Raw genomic sequence first — 23,797 nt, 5'->3', positions numbered from 1 at the left:
GATATTATGGATATTTGTTTCGTGTACAGCTACGTAAAAAAGTGGAATCCCCTCCCGGAATTACAACCCCAGAATGTTATCATTTATTGCATAAATACCGTATGTTTATTAAAATCTGTCGCTCTCAGGTGAGGCCGTTGACACTTGTCTGTTGTACCGTAAGATAGGTGATATAATTTACACCTGAAGGTGGCCCACCAGTGGAAAGAACCACCTGGTGAAGCTTACTTCAAATACTAACCTTATCTGGAGTGTATTACCTATATTTCGACATATTTTTGTTATCTAGATAGTGTCATTTCAACACAGAGTATCCGGCAAACTACATATATTTTATGGAGTGCAACTAAGGAAAGTGTAAAGTGCTATTTCACTAAAATTGTATACGACTGAAACTTTAAAGTACTTAATCACTAAATTGCAAAGGAAGACATACATTCCATAGAGGTATAATTATTTCTGAGTTTTGTAAGTTCAAAACAAAACTGCAAGGGACCGCCTCCCACTAATCACAGGGGCACGCGACTACTACTAATATCGATATTTTTAGACTTTCATTCACTGGATACTTATCCAGCGAGTGAAATTCTAACAAGATTAATATTATTAGTAGTTGCATGGCCCTGTGCACTAATCCTAGTCGTCAGTTAGCGCATTGCCAATAATACCGCAAGTCAAATGTATAGAGAAGAAAAGGGTGCCAAGCCAACAATGGATATGATTGAGAGCTGGAGAAGAAAACGTGAACATTTTCTGGCAAGAAAATTTACAAAATAATATCGAATGTATCATGTTTTAGCCGATTTGTCCCTGTGTAGTCTTTGGGATCTGCAAACCCGTCATTCGATGACGTCAAAACATTACGACAAAGGCAAAACCGGCTGTGTGGTCAAAAAGTTGTCAGGTAGCATGATTTGGTTGAGTGTATGATGAAAAGAATCTAAAATGGATTCCCCTTACATCTGATTTTTTATGAAACTCTCTAAACCCTGTGTCATGAAATTAAACGTAACGGGAACTTGTGTGATAGCCTCTATTTAGTGCATTGCCATTTTTTCTCCTTTGCAATACCTCCGATTGTTTTAGATCATTTATATGCAATCAAAAATATAACCAGCAGTTTGACATCGGTATTGTGACGTCACATCAATTACCAAAGAAGTGTCATGTCACATCAGAAAATAGATGTTACAATGCCAACTCGTTACAGCAGAACTGGGCCGGACGACCAGAACGCGTAAGAGCGTCTTTGTGAAGTTTGGCGGTCCCAGATTCGAATCCCGTGCTGACCCTATTGAAATGTTTTGTCCTGTTTCTCGTACAATTGTGATTTTTTTCTTCCGAATTGCCACTACCACTGGCCCAACGTGTATTGTCAGTGTTGTCGAGATCAGTATGTAAAGCCCACACCACATGTTGTATCGTAGGTTCCGTGACCTGAAAAGTGTGTATTATTATTATTCTATAGGACAAACGTGTGAAAATAGCGAAATCTATCGTTCATATTTGTGTGAATTTGTAGAATACATACCGATTCATGTACAACAAAGAGCAGGTCACGGTAATCACATATCTACAGTGTTTACCCCACGTTATACTTCTCTAAGGACGATCAACAGTGATACGGGTATTATACGCTTTCCATAATTAAATAGCATTGTACGACTTTCCAAAGTCCTCTCAAGTACGTGAATAACCAGTCATTCATAATCAAGCACCTGACTGACAAGGACCGTCCTAATCGAAACTGATACATGTGTGCGTTTGACATCAGTATTTGTTCGCGATCAAAAGTTAATAAGGGGTCGTCAATTGTCGCCTCTGCCCCGGTACAACACTTGACAGCCATACAATACTCCGTCGGAAAATTTTGGTAATTATTATATTACACTTTAGCATCTTTTACAGAATCTTTTATCCGGCTCGCTATCGAATGACCTGTGGTGACCCTACTGTCGGGTCTCAGATCTCCAACAATGGCGGCTGTCGCTTAAAATCTCGCGAACTCACGTCAAATTACCCGCCTCTGACGGGACGTTGTTTTCTACGACGAAAAGAAAACACAAAGATTTAAATTGTATTTACATAACTCATGTTTCAAAGGAAAGATAGTTAAAGTAGTTTACATAACTTTACGAGAAGTATTTGCTGAATGGATAGAAATTCCTTTGATATAACACACGGTTTGGAGATGAGAAGGTAGTTCAATGATTATGATATACGTATACAATGTACTTACGTATGGTGTATGCTGATGTAAAAGATGTGCATTGATTAGGTTGCGTTACAAGCGTCAGCTGTCGAGAATTCCCTTTAGCTCGGTGATAGAGCATCGGGCTGGAGAGCCAAGGGTCGCGGGTTCGAGCCCCAGCGACGGCATTATCTTTCTCACTTTTCCTCGTCCTACAACACTGACAGCAATTGAACTGCCTCAGTATCACATACTTCTAAGATAGAGACGAGATGTTTACACAAAAGATAGAATCAATATATCATGTGTGTGAGGCACAAAGCAAAAACAACACACACAACAGTTACAGTCAGGTATTTACTTGTTTGCCCTGTTGGTTAGCGTTGCCTTGGTTCCTAGTTTCCGCTATAGATTGTTGTTTCCACGTGTTTCCCATAAAAGTTGGTGTTATCGTGGTTCTTATTGTTTCCGTTATAGTTTGGTATAACCGTGGTTTCTCTTGTTTCTCCAGTAGGTAAGTGTTGCTTTTACCGTGGTTTCTCTTGTTTCTCCATTAGGTAAGTGTTGCTGTTACCGTGGTTTCTCTTGTTTCTCCAGCAGGTAAGCGTTGCCTTGGTTCCTATTGTTTCCTTTATATTTTGGTATTTCCTTGTTTCCACTTGTTTCCAATGTATGTTAATGATGCCTTGCTTCATATTGTTTTCGTTATGGCTACTGTTACTAGGGTTCTTTTGTTCCACATATAGTTTGGTGTTTCCTGATACTTGTGGTTCCCCTTTAATTTAGTGTTAATTGGTTCCCGTATTGCTCCCTATGTAGGTTGGTACACCTTGGTTTCCATTGTTCTCTCTATAAATTGTTATTTCCGTGGTTCCTGTCTGGTTTGTTGTTACATTGTACAGTACAGTACCTCTAATCCCCCTCCCCTGGTTGTATGTTTCTATGTTTCCTGTTGTTTCCCCTACATTTGGTTTGATCTTGTTTGCTGTTGTTTACTCCGTTTGGCGTGATGTTGCCATTTTTCAACTGAAAGGGGACAGACTATTTTGTTAAAAACAGAGAGTATACTTTAATAACGCTTGTATATTCTATAGCGTATTTTGATGTTCCGAATGTAAGTGTCACGGAATTGATTTAGTACCTATTTTTATCGGACCATGTGTTTGTTTGTTTGTGGTTTTACGTCCTACAAATAGGGGAAGTCATTATCAGCTTTAAGACGATGACGTCAGATAATGATGCCACTCTACTGACTTAAAAATGTCACCATCTAGGACAGGAAACCATATAACCTCGGTCACACTATCACTTATTTCTAAAAATGGTCCAATCATAATTACAAACCTCGATCACTCATGTTGTTTTGATAATGGTCTTACCAGAAATGCATTGCTTTAGTCACCGCAAAGGGAGTGTTGTTAGGAAATGAAAATGCTTTAATAGGAACAATCTTAATTTTGGTTTATTTTATGTTTCCTGTGATTCCTATTATAAATCTTTATATACATCCTTCGGTTTATTGTGCAGAAACTCAATGCAATGGTATAAAATATGACGATTCTGATGTCCCAGAATCTACGGGTATAACCGCTTTACAATGGGTGTACGTACAATGTTCTTGCCTTTTGGAATGTGCCTATGCTTTGTGACGTGACCTGTCATCACTATAAGTGGAAACATATGTAAACTTATTGACCTGACTTGTTTACACACCGAGGACCCTGTTACGACCATAAACATTAACGCCGGATCTGGACAGGTGTTTGTTTGTTTTAAAACAGTCACACAATTACATTGATACGGTTTTCACGTGAATGAAAATTTCTCGAATATTTCCCAACACATGAAAACAGATTACTATAACCGCAAATGCGGAAAAAGGAAGACACATTGAAGCTATAAAATGAATAGCTTCCAAACCAGTGACCACTGCGCATGCGTGAACGTGTTTATCTGTCACCTACTTGTGATGGCAGGTAAGTGTTGTCTCTGACCACTCGACCCCGTCTGGAACAAAAGACGGATGTACCCTGAGATATCGGGGTAGTACTGTCAAAGTGAAAGTAAACAAAGCCGTCAATATTCTAAAGGGAACCCTACGATAGCCGAACGATAAAAATAAGAAATTCAAAAACCGTAAATAATCTAAAATACACATTATTTCATTGGCATTGCTATTTCACTACTATCAGCATTACTAAAATGTAAAGTGTATAGTTATTGTAAAACTTGGTGTAGACGGATATTTACATTCATATATTTCCAGAAAGGAGGCAATTATGAAATCTTTGGAAAAAATATCAGAGTACACTGTACATTTGTACATGCATCTCATTGATACAATGGTGACGACCGATATTTGAATTGTCTAAATTTTGAAAAGGAAAAAGTAGAGATCAGCCCAAATGTTGAGTAAATATTCATCCTCATGGCAGCGGCCAGAGTATAGAATGATGTCATATCATTTAAAGAGCATGTCTGACGTCATATTGCCTCCATCTTGACATCACACTCACTTTTACGGTCTAGCCCGAGTGTCCTCTGGACCTGGAATATTTTACCGTCCTGCTCGTGAACTAATTTATAAACGATTCATTTCTCGCCTCAACGCTACTGATTTATCACAAGCGGTATTTTTATGTGACAAACACTAAGAAGAGATATTCTATTAATCACCGTTTCTAGACATAATAATACTGATCGATAATTGTGGGTTATCCAGGTTACATCTGACGCTATCGCAACCATTTTAGTTTGCCGATGACTGATGCTGACAGCAACTTATTAAGCAATTAACGCGGCGATAGTGACCTGACCTAATTACACGCATATTACTGGTCAGTCTGGACATGGTCTATGTCCTGTGAAAGCTTTATTAGTTTGACACTGTGTGCTGTAGACAGCATCATTAATCTGACCAGAGCATTTTGAGACATTTTACAAAGCAAAGTCCAGCTGCTGCTGCTGCTGCTCCTCCCCCCTCCTCCTCCTCCTCCTCCTCCTCCTCCTACTACTACTACTACTCATCCTCCTCGTCGTCGTCGGTCACTTGATATCAATATGTTTCGCGTTATAATATGCTTTTTTACTTATTCTGTTTAGGGAAATCACAAAATCGTGTATAAAAGGAAAACTATTACGGGTATATTTTCATAACGAAACATATTCTCCCTTTTAACTAGCAATATGCGTTTCAAGTTTTGTTGCATCCAATTATTTCTACATCTGGACTGTAACGGACATCAATGAGACCAGCGCGAACCCAACTCGTCTGTTTGGTTTGACTCGGTATTTACTTAACTTTTGTGCAGAGGACTAGACGACAGCTACCTGTATCACATTTAGTAGAACTAGAATTCGAACTGTAATCTTGATTGTGTTTTTAGCTAATGTACTATTCAAACTTACTGATAACGTCTAGTATTGTCAACTAAACATTCGCTCTGTATACTTAATTTACATTACTGACTTATGAAATGAAAATGAATTCATCACTTTTTAAAACTGTACTATCGCCATTTATCTGATAACGACAGATGCATGTCGTTACAGATGTACTGTTGTTGTCGGTAAAACCCGAGCCATAGTTTCGTAGGTCCTGTGTACTTATCATGCTAAAAGTTCTTTCTTGATAAAAACATTCCAAATTCCTGAAATATGTGTCTGTAAAAACCGGAGAAGGTTTCTCAGATACATCGATTTCGCATTTTTTTAACTATGAAACTACCCTGAATAATAAATAAATAGAGATGGAGGAGAGCTGATGTTTGTGTAAATGTCAACGTTTCAAAAGGAAACGATTCCAATAAGTTGACAGGCGAATACTTGAGACAAACTTATATATGTTTAGTGGGAGGTAAAGGTGAAATGTTAGGCTAATGCGAAACTGCGGACAAATCACCTTTCAATCTCACGTTATTTCACGAGATGTCAGAGTGATGTAATGGCGCGCGCAGACACAATACATACTGCAGGGCTGATGATAGGACACGATAGGCAAGGAATGAAAACAGATGTCGACAGATAATGGCCGAAAGATAGATTCAAGCTTTTTACCCATATTAAGTATGTTGTCTGTGTTTCTTTAACCTTTATTGGACGAAACAAGCGTGAATAACAAGACACGGTCAATGACTCCCACCGACCATAACGTTTAGATTTTACAAATATAATGCAAAGCATGTGTTTGTTGGTTTAATTGGTTTGCATTGTGACGTTTATGTAGAGGGTAGATAATAGGGTAAGATTAACAGACAGTTAATGGTATAATGTTAACTGTGATTAAGCACGCCTTTCACTCTCTGCCATCTCTGTTGCCAATAAAACCATGTGTATTATAACAGAGGAACACAAACGGAAGGAGTCCTTGTCAGTGTTTCCTGATGTATCATCACCTAGACCGATAAAGGATGTGTTGATACAGAACTGCAAATACTTTGACTTCATACATTCAATCATTCTGCATATATTGTATACAATTCATTCATATCTATTTCGAACAAAATAAATGACAAATGGAATATGTCCGTTAAAAAAGTGCGTATAAGAAAAAAAAAATCCTTTCTGAATTGTGATCAGTTTATGGAGTCTTAAACAATCCAGATATAATCAAAACCGATTCAATGAGTTTAAGAATGTATTGGTAAGTTTTCTTCAGCATTGGTATAGGATTCGTAGCATTCGCACGTGACCGTCTTCTGTGTCTTCTGTGTATGTGAAATAGAAAGATAGAGCTTGATTTGTTACCCTCATTGCGACATTTTGAATCTCCACCCCTTGTTTTCCTCCCCTGCCTTCTTTTTCTTTCCGAGGTGGTCTTGTAAGGTACCTCCCTATATACATTTGTAAGCCATCGATGTTTAGAAACAGCCCAACATGTGACGGTACAGTTTCAGAGGTCCAGGGAGTGCCAATGTTACCCCTATAAGATCATGGGTGACTGTTCCCATGCCTCCTTTTCAATCTTGTCTTCCATATTGTAGTCAAAACGTGACCACAGGACGTCATATCATTTACAGTCAGATTTAAATTGTGACATTTTGCCCACAAAATGTCCTGATAACTAAAAAGACAAAAGACAATTATCGGTAATAAACACAATACTTGGGGTCAAAAATTATACTCACTGAAAATCGAATTTATCTAAAATTGGATACCTAATATATTGCAAAATTATCATTGTAATCGTAGATTTCCACTTTGCTACCATTTTCGAGAACGAGGCGTTCGAGCATGTGTAACGTTTGTGTCATTTCCTGTCCAGTCGATAATAAAACTTACTACAAGCCCACCCACTGCGATCAATATAGCCTCTTTATACCGGAAGTGGATCACACAGTTACCGGAGGTGACTCGCTTTTATACGCGATGTTGACAAATAGTTCTGATTAACGCTGACCGTGGCTGGGTAAGGAGGGAACACAACAGGCGTGTGTATTTACATAAAATCTGTGTGTTTGACCAGTGGTCAGTGTATTTAACACTAAGTATGTACATTACATAACTCAGTTTCTCTTCAATAACCGAATTAATTGTACGACGGGCGACGGCAAGAAAAGAATAAGTTTCGACCGTATACTCGGCTTGAAGCACGTTCATGGAGACGTCGATAAGCTGAATAGAAATCGACAAATCTGTGTCCACGGCATCAATTTGGTCACAAACGCGATAGAGCCATTTCACAGCACGTCATATTTTAACATACTGCTTCCATTTTTTACTTGGTTGGCCCGACTCCCATTGTATATACATGTACGATAACTTGGTTTGCAATAGCCATGGCCTTTTGCATAAAATACTGGAGCGTTAATTGTCTTGTCAAGGTGTCCGTCCTCTCTCCGTAACCTGTAACAAAAGAGGACATGCTTCGGACAGACGAGGATCAACATTTGGGACTCACAGTTAAAAATGCTACCATCTCCTTTGTTTCGATTCGAACTTTGACAAACAAGAACCATAGTCATCGACGTAACATTCTTGACCCAACGGCATTATAATTATATGATTTCAAGGGGGCGAAACATTTCCTGCTTTAGTTACATGTAATTTAATCTTACATGTAGTAGAGCTTGAGACATCCAAAACTAAACAAAAACTAATATATTGACTAATCAATAATTATTTTATCTATGGCAAAGTTAACTACTTCTGTTATATAGACATTTTTTATTTTAGTATAAGTAAATGATGAATAGCTAAGCTGGCATGATAGAGTATATTTGTGTTAGAAACTTAATGGCCAAATGATCAAGTACAAAACTTTACCGGACAGATGAGACGAAGCCGCCACAGGAATGGTACAATCACGTTGATACGCTACCAATTGTTAAAAAAACAGCGCCTGATGAGTGAATTGTAGCTACTTCAACACAATATTGTATCTTTTGTCTAGCATACTTAGGCTCTGTATAGTACAAAAATGTCCCACTGTATTAATGCTAGGACAAAAAATCTGTAACATAAACAGTTTGTATTTTATTCATAAGCACATGAATCAATACTACAGATATAATGTTAGCACACCAATCATTATTTCTTATTGACGACCAGATGTTTAAGTGACAGAAGTTAGCATGTAGACATTCCCACGATACAGTTGTTACTTAAATAGTATATCATATGTAGGTACAATGTAGGTAAATTCTCCACGAAGGTGTAGAATTAGATGGGCACCTAGGCCTTGCTAATGGTAGATTGTCCCTACCCCCCGTATCTCCATCATGATCGACTCTTAGTCTTCTAACAATGACACTACAATAAATATAACATAGTTTCTACATGAACTACAATGTACAAATAAATAAAGCACGTTTTTCAAAGATGCAGGAATATAATGATTGTATATATAATACACAATGTATACTTTGAAATATTTACTGATTTTTTACTAATTATTTCTTTCCGTAAAGCGATATAAGATGCCATCTACGTTTTGGTGGAGAAGATTCTTTCGCTGATCAAAATGTCGATTTATGACTGCATGTATCTCATTGAATTGGCGTCACGTTTCAGAACGTCAGTCGATATGATTCTGCACTGTTCTTAAACATTTGTTCTTATGCTTTCCCTATTGAGGATTTTACAAAGTAGTTCCCGAACTTGGGATCACCGATATCGCATATCTAAGTGACATAGTTTCCGGATATCTGTACGATGTTGAACTGGACAGTAGACCTAATATATATCCGAGATTTAAAGTGCTTCCTTAAGCTCAGTTGCTCAATTTGAAATCTCAGAGTGTATGGAACTAAGTTTTAATAATTATGAAAGTATCCAAGATTTAAACTGTACATTAATAGGTTGTAAGGTTATGAATCTTGGTAGCAATGACTACATCTTCAATGTGTTACCTGCAGGTACAGATTGAAGATTTAAAAGTTCCTGTAATGTAGTGAAATCAATATTGAGGGGCCTGGGTCCATTGCACTTTACTGATCCTATCATGTCTAACAATCAATCGGAAAATAATCACCCTTCATCGAGTTTAGATTGAATCTGCTGATCTGGACAATGGCCGAACCCCCGACCCCGGCGCGTGACCCCAGCTAAGGTCATTCAGTGGCGGCCATATCGGTAACACACGACGGGCCGATAGAGACGTTATTAGAAAATAATGATACCACGGGGTTTACGGGGGATTAAGTCACTTTTGAATGACTGACACAACACTAATGTTACAAATGCCAATTTTCTATTGGCCATTGGGCGGGATAAAGGCAACATGTCCAGATGATCTAAAGCACGGGGCGATATTGGTTTGAAGTTGACATCAAGAGCCAAACCTAAAATATTTCCTTCGCAAAATTTGATATTCACTTTTAAGTTTTTACGTTTTAATTATCCATGGTCTTCGCCTGTTGTAGTTGTAGACTTGTTCCTGTCCTCGCCAGTATCGTATTATAGGGGTCTCACGTGTAAATCTCTCTCATGTCCTTGTGATCGTGTAAGCGTTTAGTCTGCTAAACTTCAGCAAAAAGTTGTTCATCGAGATTCTGATAATACTGGAAAAAGTCACTAACATTTACATAAGACGGCACAATTTGTTCCGGCATCCTCAGTGGTTGGATCAGTGTCACGTGGAGGTCGGCGATTTGTTATATTGACTCGTGTTACAATATCAACTTTCTGACGTCATTCCAATTTTAACGTTACATTTGTTCTTTGCCTTTTCCTACTCTCCATCTTGTTAAGTGATTAAAACATTATTTAGCTTCCTAATAAAACAATTAAAAACGTGTATTTCAGTGAATATTACCGAATTAAATCTCTCTGTGCAAAACAGGTTATTATATAGTCCGAGTTCAATGTAATGTAATAACATCAGATTGATATGTATGTAGTTTATACGGTCCGTATTTCCTGAATTCTGACTCGCCAAGATCTAGGTCCATATTCACAAAACCGTTATCATACTCAGTTTAATAACTCGATACTACAACATGTATTTATGAAACAGCAATGTAATAGTCCCTTGATCACGTTACGTCAACTGTAACGTTACAATGATGTCATTTGGCAGAAAGCAATGTGAAGTTACATTCAAAAGGGATGTTCTGCTGTTTCTAGAAATAATAACTTAGGCAATGTTACAGATCCCCGAGCTCCATATGATGCTGATCTTACTACTGAGGATGTAGGAGGACTAGTTGTGTTGTCCAATATAACGTTTTACTCGAAGTACTTTGGTTAAGTATTTGATAAAAAGAATCTCAAACGTTTCTCCATTTCATTTGAACTTATGAAAATCGCTAAGGTTTGTTTAACATTAACATATGGGAACACGTGTGCCAATCTATTACAGAAATAGGTTTTGTGGGCCTTTGTCAGGGGTAAAAATATGTGAAATTTCCTATGGAAAAGCTACAGAAAAGTATCAGCTATCATGACCAGCAGCACACTGCAGGACCACAGATCAAATACCTATGACGGAGATACTTTTTATTAAACAGATATTGTCCGCGTTAAAGACATGTTTCTTTTGTGTATAAGTATTTGCTAAAGTAAGAGCCAAGAGCAGATACAGTACAAAGCACTGGTACTTTATTCTAGCTTTCTATTGAGACCAAAATGACGTAATGGATATGACACAAACACGTTGTATCTATTTATCTTGTTATCTTCTGTCTTTCCTGTACCCCGGATTGTAGGAACAGTTTTCACGTACGACGGGTCTTTTGTTCAAGCAACATTTATAATTACTTAAAGTGTATTAGTCTAACATGTTTCATGCTCTCTCTCCTAACTTTGTGTTTTAACCTAGTGGCTTCCCTCTGTCCTGGTGTTTAATTATCACACGTGTTTATACCTGTAAACTGTTACTGCCATTGTCAAATCAACATGTTCTGAATTAAAGTTACTTTTTTTTCTTATTCTCTCACGAGATTCGTTAAACTCAGATTTCATGTTTTTACCTGTTGACCTTTTACCTGAACAGGTAAGCAATGATGGATGGCCCTAAAACACTGACCAGGTACATGCCACAAAAACTGACTTAATGCTTTGATAAAATTTGTAACACTATACCATAACATTTTTTGCTTGAATGGAAGTTTTGACAAGAAATGGATGGCCTTAATGACTTTGCATAACTAATGTTCGACCCCGGAGCTATGAGGTTATGGTCGGTTATACCTACTACATGCGTTTTTAGCCTGTGAGGTTATCGGAAGTTCTGGCCTAACGGTAGATTTAATCGCCTACACAATTAACCCCATTTGACGATCACTTAACGCCCGAGTTAGGCCGACACCTTACAATTTAGGCCAGGAGATAAGAAAACGGGGGCAGAAAGGGTCTGGCCCTATAATTTGAACAAGTGGTCAAGGATGATTGAAATTAATATACCAGCCTGGCTATCGGTTCATCTCATCTGCCGAGTCCAATTGTCCAGAATGTCTGGCACGAGCGGCGCACAAGTTACGGTTAAGTGAGAGTTCACGAGGAACCTTGGTATATCGGACACTTTGCTTTCTGACAAGATTTTTCGGATTGGCGAGGTTGTTGTTGGTATGATATGCAGACGTCAATATCCTAAACATGATGTTACATGTACAATTGTAACTTGTTATGATTAATTGTGCGAATTGATCAAAATTGTAATTTAGTTCTCAATGCACCTATCCAAGAAAAAAGTTTCAATCCGGACGGCAATAGTCAGGATAGTTCGCCTTTCAAACTTTGCTTTTGTTATAATTTTGGACGTACGGTGGGAGATTTTTACATATGTATTTATACAATATAGTAATGCAGTTTATTTACAATGGAGTTTATGTTTATGATATTTAGTTCATCGACAGAATAAAGGTATTGTATAATATAGATTACTTGTAGCAGTCCATTCACAGTACATGTATACAGTTTTACAGTATACAACTGAATTCAAGATCGTAAATAAGCGTATAAATGAAATTTACTCGTGATTTTAGATATCAAAAAGGGTATACATGTATTAGAGATACTAAAATGTTTACATTGCATCTGAAAAAGACGTGTTCCAAACGTTATTTTCGTTGTACTCAACCAATGAGAAAAAAATATTAAAACGACACTCTCACATTTATTGAGATTACATATGAAATAAAAATGATAAAAAAAATAAAGAAATGTTAAAAACTGGACAACGTACTATTTCAAAAGTAGATATGCAATGCATGTTGGGGAAATAAAAAAAACAGTACAGTTTATGAATAGAAATGTACATACACAATAATTCCGAAAAATGTATGTCAAGTGTATTACATGTGATAAGACAATTACCAGGGAATTAAGAGTGAAGATGTTTGTACGACAAACGAGATACGATTTCTTGCTGATGAAGCAGTTTTGGCGGACAATCCGTCAGTCAGCCTCCGGAGCCGTCCAGTCTCTCAGCAATGCACCCAATAACTCGGGCGAATGTGACGGCCCACTGAGAACAAATCGTCCGCTTAAATAAACTGTGATAATAATAAAAACTGCATTATTTTACCGACCTTACGTATACAACTATTTTAGAAATTTTAATTAACTTTCAATACTCTGTCTAGACAATGTACTTATGTCCGTAATCAAATGTATACATATATGTTAGTGGCATTTAACATTTAATTGATTATTTTTGGCCTACAGTAATTTTTGATTTTAATCTGAGATTTGTGTACATGTACATGTTTAAACTTAGTCTGAGAGTGGTATCATTTCATAGTGGGTAGATTGGAAGTGATTTAGAAAATACGCGCCGATATTGTACATTACATAAGTTCTCAGAAGTGTAATACAGGTACAGAATTAATAGACATCTAGGTAGACTAAAGACAGTAGGTAGCCATTTGATTGGTTCCGGACAGGAACATCTGGCCAATCGTTCACACAGTAGTACTGTCCCCGTGCTTGAATGTAAATGAATTTATATATATATAAAGAAGGAATGGTTGATGTAATTTAATATATCAATTTAATCAAAATAAATATTATCGTTATTTCAATGAATGATTTTGAGTTTGAGTATGAAAGAATGAATGAAAAAGAAAGAGAGAATGAAGAGAAAGAGGCCTTGTGCATGAGGCTATATTATGTAAGAGGGATGATCCCGGGGCACCCCAATCCTGGCATCCCTCCCAAAGACGCTGGGGGAATAAAACAATTTGAACCAAAAAAAAAAATATGAATATTATCAAAGACCTAGTCCGGGATGAAAGTCCGTCTATTTCACCATTACCGTGCCGTGCGATTAGGGGTTAGGGTTAGGGTCCAATATCATAAGCACGAAATATTAGGGTATTTGTATCGTCTGCAAGATAGCACACACTAATACTTCCATTCTATCATTACAAAAGCTAAGGGTGCAGAGGAGATACATGTGATATCGAAAGCGTATATTCGGACTTTAAATATCTTACAGGTGACAAGTTGGATGTCACAGAAACCCCGGTTACTCTCATCCAACATTTGTTCAATAATGAGTTGTTTGTATTAATTGAAACGTTACTAAACTTTAGAAACAGAGAAATAAGATAATTCATGATTTTATTCGAAGGCTGCTCCATTTCCTAGGTCGGCCTTTAATTCATATTGTATTGCCGTCCAAGCCCCCAAAATCCCAGTCATTGAAGGCGACACACAGACACTCCCACAAAACAGATTTATTTCACTTTCTCATTTTGAGAATTAAATAAAAAAAAAAAAAATGACGTATCAAATGACCGGTGTTGCGCGTACTTAGACAACGAGAGATCCTCACGGAATTCTACTGACTCAGGCTGTAAATCAAGCGTATGTTTGATAGAGACTTTAGAATGAAACCGACAGCAGCGTGAACGCTTTGATGTCTCAACATTAGTTAGCTTAATACGCAGTTAAAGTGAGAGCTGTTCACTAAAATAAATGTTAATAGTCCTCAATCGTGTTATCCTTTTACGGGAGATTCCGGAAAATGTTTTAAATGTTATATTTAAGTATTATTTCAATAAATTACATTTATATACATCTCTCAAATGACTGCCAAAAAAAGACACGGTAACTTTCAGTAGATATGTACTGGGGTGCATTGGATATCAACTTTTAAAGTGATCTTTCGTAAACAGGAATCTAAGATTCTGTTCACAATGCACACCCCTGCAAGCGGGGGATCGGGAAAAGAAGTATCGTAGAAGGCGACTAATGTGTTAACCCCCTGCAGAATTGTGGATTTGCTTTGGTGTCCTCTAGTTGGGGACAAAAGCGACCAAAATAAATCTGCTGCACCATTGCAATATTTGGAATCTTTATCTTTCTTTCTACTTCTAACTATTTCCTAGCGCCTTGCTTGGAACACCTCACCTTTGGTTTTAATGTTGAGCGTTCGCCCAGGTGAGGAAGGCAATGGGTTCTGTCCCCAGGCTGGGACATACCGAAGTCCTTAAAATGGTAGTTGTTATTCCCTGCTTAACGTTCATCATTTATGGGAATGGCAACAACTGGTTCACCCGTTGGAAGTATAATGTGACCGGGTGGAATGCTGTGCTGGGTGCCTTCGGCATGGTATTTAAGTGAGATAGCACTTTAAAGTCGACATCAGATCCGCGCTATCACAAGAAGGCAAATACACAACATACCCTGCCTCCTGCACACAAACACGCACAGCAAACACGCCCACACACACACAAGCACGCATACACTACACACTTGGAGGCATGTCCTTAAATGATCTAAGCTGTTAATAGGACGTTAAACAAATTAAACCAAACCAAACGATGTTGGACATATATACGGATACACACTAATTAGCAAGGTGCTCGGTTTCTACCCATTGCAATCACATGGACCCAAGAACAAACTGGAGAATGTATGTTTGCCTATCCTGATGTGTGGGGAGTAGTATTTGAATTTTTAAGGGTTTAAATTCACAATCGGTAAACAACCTCTTATACCTCAACGATAGAACCGTAACTACAAAAATGCAATAGCTGCACACCAGACCCTCGAGTTCTGGACGAACGTGTATAGCAACCATGTTTCGTTTGATTTCGTTTTGTTTCACTAAAACGTACTTAACTGATTAATATCAAGTTCTTACAACCAGGCCCTCTCCCGGATGTGTTGTTTCGTTTCGTTTCTTCACTTGCTTTAGTTTTATAATTTTTGACACATTGAAAAGTTGGGCAAATCCACTTCCGCTACGATACAATATAGACAAGGTAAACAAACTTAGCATCAGTGTGATGTGAAGCTGACACAGCTCCGGATACTTATAGTCCCGTGAAATCCTCAACATGTCCTAACGATAATCTGTGATAGATCTGAGGTTATACGTTGTTTGTAGGGTGTGGGTACCGATATCGCCCGAGGATTACCGCGACAAGTTACGACCAAAGTTCGTGATAGGGCGGAGTCCGGGGCTTAAGATGTGTCAGAAAACACTTTGAAGATGTGTTTGTATATTGTGTAGTTCATATATTGTTACAGAACAGGATTTTTTCTCGATCGTAAGTCATTAAATACGTAATGTTAGCGGGTTTATCACGGGAGACATGTCAGGTATAATTTGTAGGAGTTCTGACCCGGGTCTAGTAGGTTATATGTCTCCTTAGCTGTTATAGAATACACGTATTAAAGCTGTTATCTTCTTGAATTTATTTAAATTCCCCGTACTTGAGTTTTCCATTGCTGACTTTTAGGTATTTTTCACGAAATATTATAAGATATTCGAAGACATATCTTCGTGTAGTCATACATTTATCATGGGTCGAGTAGGTTATGTGCCTCCTTAACTGTTATAGAATACAAGTACCTGTACTAGGGTGTAAACTCCTTACGATTCCTATATTAAAACTTGTTTTCATAAACAATGTATATTACTCGCTTTTGCGGTTTTAGGGAAATTTTAAGATGTTTGAAGACACACACATTATGTCTTAATGTAGAATTATTTACAGGTATATAATTATGTAAAGACGATTCTGGACATTAGTTTTAGGAAACACTGATTCTTGAAATTATCACCGGACCGGTCTTTAATTTCAAAAGAACTCGCGTGCTAAAACAGTACTATTTTCTCCCGGAATAATAAGGTGGCTACCCTGGTTGTGAAGCACTGGGTTCCTTAACACTATATTGCCTTCAAGTAGCAGGAGGACTTTCATTCAACATTCATCTTTCATTCATTATGATATCGTTGACCTGCGTGTAAAAATAGCTAAATATATGTGTCAAATTTTAAAATGCCAGTCTTAAAAGATGGAGTTTTTTCTATGACATGGTCACATTTAATTATCTAATCTCCAATACCAATGTCATCAACATACATAAAATATCTTCATATGTTGTAACTGTTACTGATATACTTTTAATGTGGAGCCGCATTCATCTATACAAGAAATCATCTTAGTTACGCGAGTGTGATAAGCTGAAACTCTACGCGGGGTGTGATACGTTTTACTGCTTCTACGTAATCTTTATGGCGCTTCCAATGGAATTATTTTTAGGAGTAACCCTCCCCATACAACATACCACTGTGTAGAGTCATTAGTGAAAAAATAAACATCAATAATAACAACTTTGATTCGCTATAGCGTTACATGTTATGGTATAAATACTTGAAATTACCGTGCTAATTGCGGAAATGATAAGTTGTGATGATATTTGTTTCAAATACATTTCTGTCAATTAAAAGATCAAGCGAGGGACATGTAACGATGTAGGGGAACCTTGACCCTTGGTATGTGGTGACGGCAATCCTCCTCTTTATCATCTCCAACCGTCTGATGTAGAAGATGTAGGCTCTGATCTCAACTGCACTTTGTCAGTGAGTCAATTTAGAAGGCGTGTTACTGACTGTACAATCATTCATTCATTCTTATTTATTCATTCATTCATCAATTCATCCATTCATTCATATTCATTCATTAATTTAGTTATTCACTCAATATAATTAATTTATTCATTTATTCATTCATTCATTCAGATAATATTAAAAAAAATAGTGAATTTCATTCATTCATTCTTTCATTCACATTCATTCATTCAAAGTGAATTTCGTAATCAATTTAGTCCTCGTGAAAATCATATATAATGTAGTAACATTGTATGGTATTTCATTAAAATTCAAAATATGCCATTGATTTTATCAAATTACTACTTATTCATTTGTCGTACACGCTGTATTAACAAATTTATTTTTTATTGACGCTTTCATTCATTCATTCATTCACTCACGTGACATTTTTAGAATTCGTTACATGTAATTCATTCCTCTTTATGACCAGTACAGTCAGGCTGACATTGTAAGTACACGTGTAGATATGCATGTGTAGGATGATATGATCCGCGATACAGTCGAGGCGTGATCGTACCCTTCACTTTTGAATGATGATTACTGATCCAGTCGTTTTAAATTTCATTAACAGAACTTAAATTCTGTAGACGTAAACAAACTAATCACCGGAAACAATATCAAGTATACGGCAGTACATAGCCAGCCTAAGATCTCCCCACTACTCACCTTACAGAGGCGCTAAGATCCCAGCACGGCTGATTCCTGTTAAACACTCGTTAATGAAATGTAAATACACCTCGTATTTGTCGAGATGAATGAATGTTATTTTGGTTTTCTCGATTGAGGAAATTAATAAGGCAATTACTGCACTCCCCGACTATAACAATCCCCTTTTAACGGGGCTCTGACCTAGGACGAGAGTGGGCAGGTCAAGTGACCTTTTGGGGGTATTTTGGGGTCGAGTGTTAACATGTATATGTTTTGGTAAGTAAGAGTGAATAAGTATTTAGTTCTAAGCGGATACATATTTAGCGATTAACCCTTTCACCCCTATGTAACTTTAGTAGACTCTACCATGCACTGATCTGGATGAGTCCATTATGGTCTACAGTGGTGAAAAGTTTAACTTTGAAAAAGTAATGACACCTGGAACTTGATGTTATAATGATTTATATTGGTATGAATTGTTAAGACTGCATTTGGCGTTGTTATGGCGAATATTTAATATGTGTAAAAAACAATAACCTGTCAATGTAAAACTAAAACTGTCTCTTGTCGGTAAGAGAAAAAAACAATGTTTAGAAAACAGAAAAACCTCCAATTCATGACCAATAAGGGCCGACATTAGTAGCCCCTTGATATAATATACAATACGACACAGCAGGCCTATTCTTTTCTCGAACCTGCAAGTTTTTTTTCAGAAATTAATTTAAAAAGGGTTAAAAACTTACATTCATGGATTCAAGTATAGCTCTTCCTCAAGTTACACAGTTTGATAGTACCTGGCACAATTTTCTTTCAGAACTTGAAACATCGGGCCTTTTTCTTTAATCCAATCTTCCTCGGTGAGGTATTGATGATTCTTTATTCTGTCAAAACTTTATTCTGTCTAAACTTTATTCTGTCTAATACTTTATTCTGTCTAAACTTTATTCTGTCTAATACTTTATTCTGTCTAATACTTTATTCTGTCTAAACTTTATTCTATCTAAACTTTATTCTGTCTAAACTTTATTCTGTCTAAACTGAAGATTACACAAAATCTGTGTACAAACACACGTAACCTAGTTACAGGCGGTGATCGTGTTGACTCGCACATTTCTCTAACACTGCAGTGGTGGAGAGAGAAAGCACTACCTAAACAAAAAAATAATTGAAAATCTTGTATTGAACGTATTAATTGTTGTTTTGATTCAGGAAACATCTGTGATTTCTCTCGGTATAATTGGTGACCTGGTGTGTAATACTTGTCTAGAAGTATCGTCAAACCTGTTAAAAATATAATGTAAACATTACGTCTAATGTTTCAAGCACATATATCAAAGGGACATTTACATGTAGGCGAAGTCTTTTCAAATATATGAAACTATATGTACTTGTATAATGTCGTGAAAACAGCTCATTGCTTCTCCCATCTGATAAGTTCGCCTTCTACAATTTTCATTTTATGAAGAAAAAACGTGAGAACTTAACGGTTTTGATGTCTTGGATGTCTGACATTAGGTTCAAGCTGGAGTGGGAGATTATCTTGTAGAAGGTACAGCTTGATCATTCTATAGAGAGACTTAGTGGTATGTAGTCTGTCTACCTTACGACACACGTACTCTAGATCTGGTTCCTTCTACCACACTCGCATTAGATGTGTGTTTAGCGTACAGCTGATTGTTACGAGCAATGGAGTTAAGCTCGATAATTGATCTATGATCAACGCTTACTTTATTGTTGTCGACGCTGTATCGTGCTCTAAGCTGGAGAACACGAGAATGTCATTTTAGTGAAATAAGCGGTGTTCATTTTGCATGACTCCCTGCAGTCTCCTTTTTATTTCATTATTGGTTTTCACACTTGAAAATTGTTTGTAGGTATAAAGCACAAAGATGTAGCGAAACTATAGCCTTTCTAAAAATATACATATGAAATACTATGCCGAAAGTAAAAGAACATTTTTCGTCAAAGAAGTATTGGAAAACTATAATAACTATAATGGTGTTGTGGTCCCAGTAACAGTAAAACCCAGACTATAAAGTTATTCTGGTTACAGTCTGTTTTAGGTATGTCGATTCCAAACGTCTTCTGAACAGAACAAATAATCTTCCTCGTTACTTGGAGACAGGAAGGAATTAAAACACTGTATACTAAAACCTAGCTCCTACCTGTACATACATCGTGGTTGACACACTAACGAGCGTTAAATCTATTTCAGGATTTATCTTTCCCCAAGGTGTTGTAATTGCCCACGTGGAATGTGCAGACCTGCACTTTTTTGTTTCCGCTTTGTCTTTCAAATTGATAATAAAAAGAAACTTAAGTGGCCTCAGTTTATTTTAAAAAAATCTGTTGGCCAAACTTTTGTTTAAAAGTCGGTCACCGCAGACTGTTATAGAACGTACCTATACATTTCTCATAGGAAATGACTCATCCTTCTGTGAACACACGTGTTTATTTTAGCCAAAATATTTTAATTTACTGTAACGTGATGATTTATAAATAATCTTTTGATTTTATTGTTTTAATCTTATTAAACTTGCATTTCCACTAAAAGTTCATCTAACAACATAACCAAAAGAATGCGTTCATAGGTCAATGAGCGCAATTCGACCTGCGTCATTTCGATGTTTCCCCTCCTACCTAACATAACCACCGTTAGAAGCAAACTGTTGATGTTATGATTATGATGTTCCATGAATTCCGTTTGCACTGACAGTACAAACATTTCAGCATACAAAAATAGAAGGGAATACATTTAACTATATTTAGATAAATAATACATGTAACTTTAAATAAAAATGTAAATATATGTATTGAACAGCATTTTTAATGTTCATTCCAGTATGAACAATGTAAAATAAAAAATGCCATTCAGTCCAAATTAAATGTAAACCTATCGATTTTGATATAAAACTATCGATTTTCGTAAAAATTATTTCTGAAATGAAATTGAATACAATGAATTATCTTTAATTTTGGAATTTAAAATTCAAAAGAAACAATTTTAACGACATAAGTGCCAACAATAAGTGCGATAATTTCATTACTTGTAGACGACAATGATATTCACTGTTAATGCTAGATCTGCATCCGTGGATTTTCTCATGACAAAATGAAGACATACGGTTAGTTATTTGATTAGTTCAAATGATGAAAAAAAGAACCAATCGCAAGGCTGAAAGCCAATATTACCTGTACTTTTAATACAATTTACAGTTACTTTTGTCGTGCGATTCACTACCATCTGTAATCAAAACATTCCTCTTAGACTACATTTATACAGAATGCCGTTAGTGGTTTCATGATTTGTCAACTCCGTATTCTCCGCAAGGTGACGCATACAGGGACTATGATTATATCATGAAATAATCCAAGGGCGCAGAATAGATGATCGGAACCCATTTGAGATCGGAGACTGTTGTTAATGAGATATACGAAGATAAAGACAATTGATAATATCAATCGTTTATAATTGTATCAAAATATGTATAATCTAAGACGGTTTAAACAAAATGCAAAAGTAATGATCCACAATAAAAATGCTATCCTAGTTATGAGCGATAAAACTCAAAACGGACCCCTTTGCTTCCAAGGTCGCCCACTTTGAGGTAAAACAAACAGCCTCCCTGCCAGTAATGTTTTATCTGCCCCGGTACAATAGTTACGTACACACGAGTAGTGGTAATGAGAGTATTAGACTGATTAATACGTCCTCAGTATACAGATCTCGGCCTACTCAAATTCTGTCCAAATAGACGAAATAAGATTGAGAAGAAACTCTATAATGTCATGATTACCACTGATTTAAGTTAATGTGTTTAATCGTTACAAAACAAACAGCACGAAACAGTAGGTAATATTTAAATAGACACAGTTACGTCTAATGTCCAATAAGAAACTATTTGAGTTATTTTATTTATGAAAGGAAGTACAGCCACGGAGCCGTGTTAGTTTTTTGTGATTAAATAAACGTGTGGGTATGTGGGTATGAAATAGACAAGACGTGTTACGGAGTTAACATCGGTACACACTGCCCAAATACATCTTACATATAACGTATCTTATTACAGAAAAACACATCGAGATATGACAAATATACATGATATTAACTCATTCAAAATAAAGATAACCAAATAGTATGTTTTACCAAAGACAGCTGTGTCTGCAACAGAGATCTAGCACCTGGTGCATCCGGCACCTGGCTCAAACTATCTTATTTCTAAATACATAGTTAACAGAAATAGCAAATGATCTTACATATTTCCGCGACAAGATGTTGATAACATCGCTACTTTAAAGTAATTTTAGGTTTAATTGATAAATAGGTCCTGAAATTAAAATTATATTGTAACAGTTTCGTACTATTTACTACAGTAAAATATAACATGGCATAAACATATAAGGCCAAATATCACAGCGTCAACGCGCAAGACAAATACACCACAGCGTCAACGCGCAAGACAAATACACCACAGCGTCAACGCGCAAGACAAAAACACCACAGCAAATACACCACAGCGTCAACGCGCAAGACAAATACACCACAGCATCAACACAAAAAGAAATATATGTTATGAAAGGTTCAAGGATGCCCAAAATGACTAAAAATAGTTTCGGCTCACAGTAGTTTGTACTTCGAATGACCCATTTTCTTGAACGATTTCGGATTTTCGGAAACACTAAAATTGATAAACGATATGTAGCTAACATTGTTTTACTTACTGCAACGATTATCTGCAAATTAATAGAAATGTTTTAAATGGATTCTTTATTGTATTTTTCAATGTGGGTATGCCATGCTACTTGCTAACATGCAAACTTCAAGTTGAACGTGTTACCTATCGCGTGTTTCAAGTGGACGTACCGCTCCACATACGTGTACGGCGGACTACGGTAAATCTGAGATATTGTCTTTGACGTCCAGCCAGACGGTCAGCTAAACTATTGACCGCGGACTAAGGTCAGTGTACGTGACCGGGACACTGGACAGTTCAATAAATAGAGACACACCCACACAACTTGACCGTGTAAGCATAAATCGTGCATGGAAATAAACGAGTTTTGGGTTCTTTTTAATCTAACTCTTTGATCTCATAATGTGTTTGGCATTACAACGTTCGTACCAATCCATGTGTTAAAGGCGTATCATCTCCTTGTAAAAAGAGTTTCACAAATTGCAACAAATATTCACGTGTAATACGTTGCTTCTACAGTTATTAGATACTCGGCAACATTTACATGTATTTGAATATGATGGGTGTTACTATTTATGTGTACAATGTATTTAAGGAATGACCAGGATTTTGTTTTGGTATATACGATATATACCAAAACAAAATATTATGGGGGAGATAGGCAAAATTAAATTATATAGGTATAACTAAGGAAATTAAATTGCAATGTGAAATCTTGGACGTCTGTATATTTATATTGCAATTGTATTTCTATAATAATGGTCTCAAATGACTTCAGTTGATCATAGGACGTCCAACAAAATAAAAACAAACCAAAACTAAAATTTTCTTTATTATTATATCACAAATAATGGTATAAAATATATCTGAACACGTTGACCCTCAGACTTAATTTAGAATGCATCTGACCAGTGAGGACCTGAACACAACAGATCTCTCAGACCTAGAACAGCTGGGACTGGTGATACAGTGTTA

The 23,797-nt window shown here is 36.7% G+C and overlaps 1 protein-coding gene across 1 annotated transcript in view; it reads left to right on the top strand.

The window, feature by feature from the left end:
- Positions 1-23,797, top strand: part of LOC110459108 — a 66,261-nt gene that overhangs the window by 5,042 nt on the left and 37,422 nt on the right. The window lies entirely within an intron of this gene.

The sequence above is a fragment of the Mizuhopecten yessoensis genome, unplaced genomic scaffold (assembly GCF_002113885.1).
Source record: "Mizuhopecten yessoensis strain PY_sf001 unplaced genomic scaffold, ASM211388v2 scaffold9969, whole genome shotgun sequence".
NCBI classification, from domain to species: Eukaryota; Metazoa; Mollusca; class Bivalvia; order Pectinida; family Pectinidae; genus Mizuhopecten; species Mizuhopecten yessoensis.
This window is presented reverse-complemented; position numbering and strand designations above follow the sequence as displayed.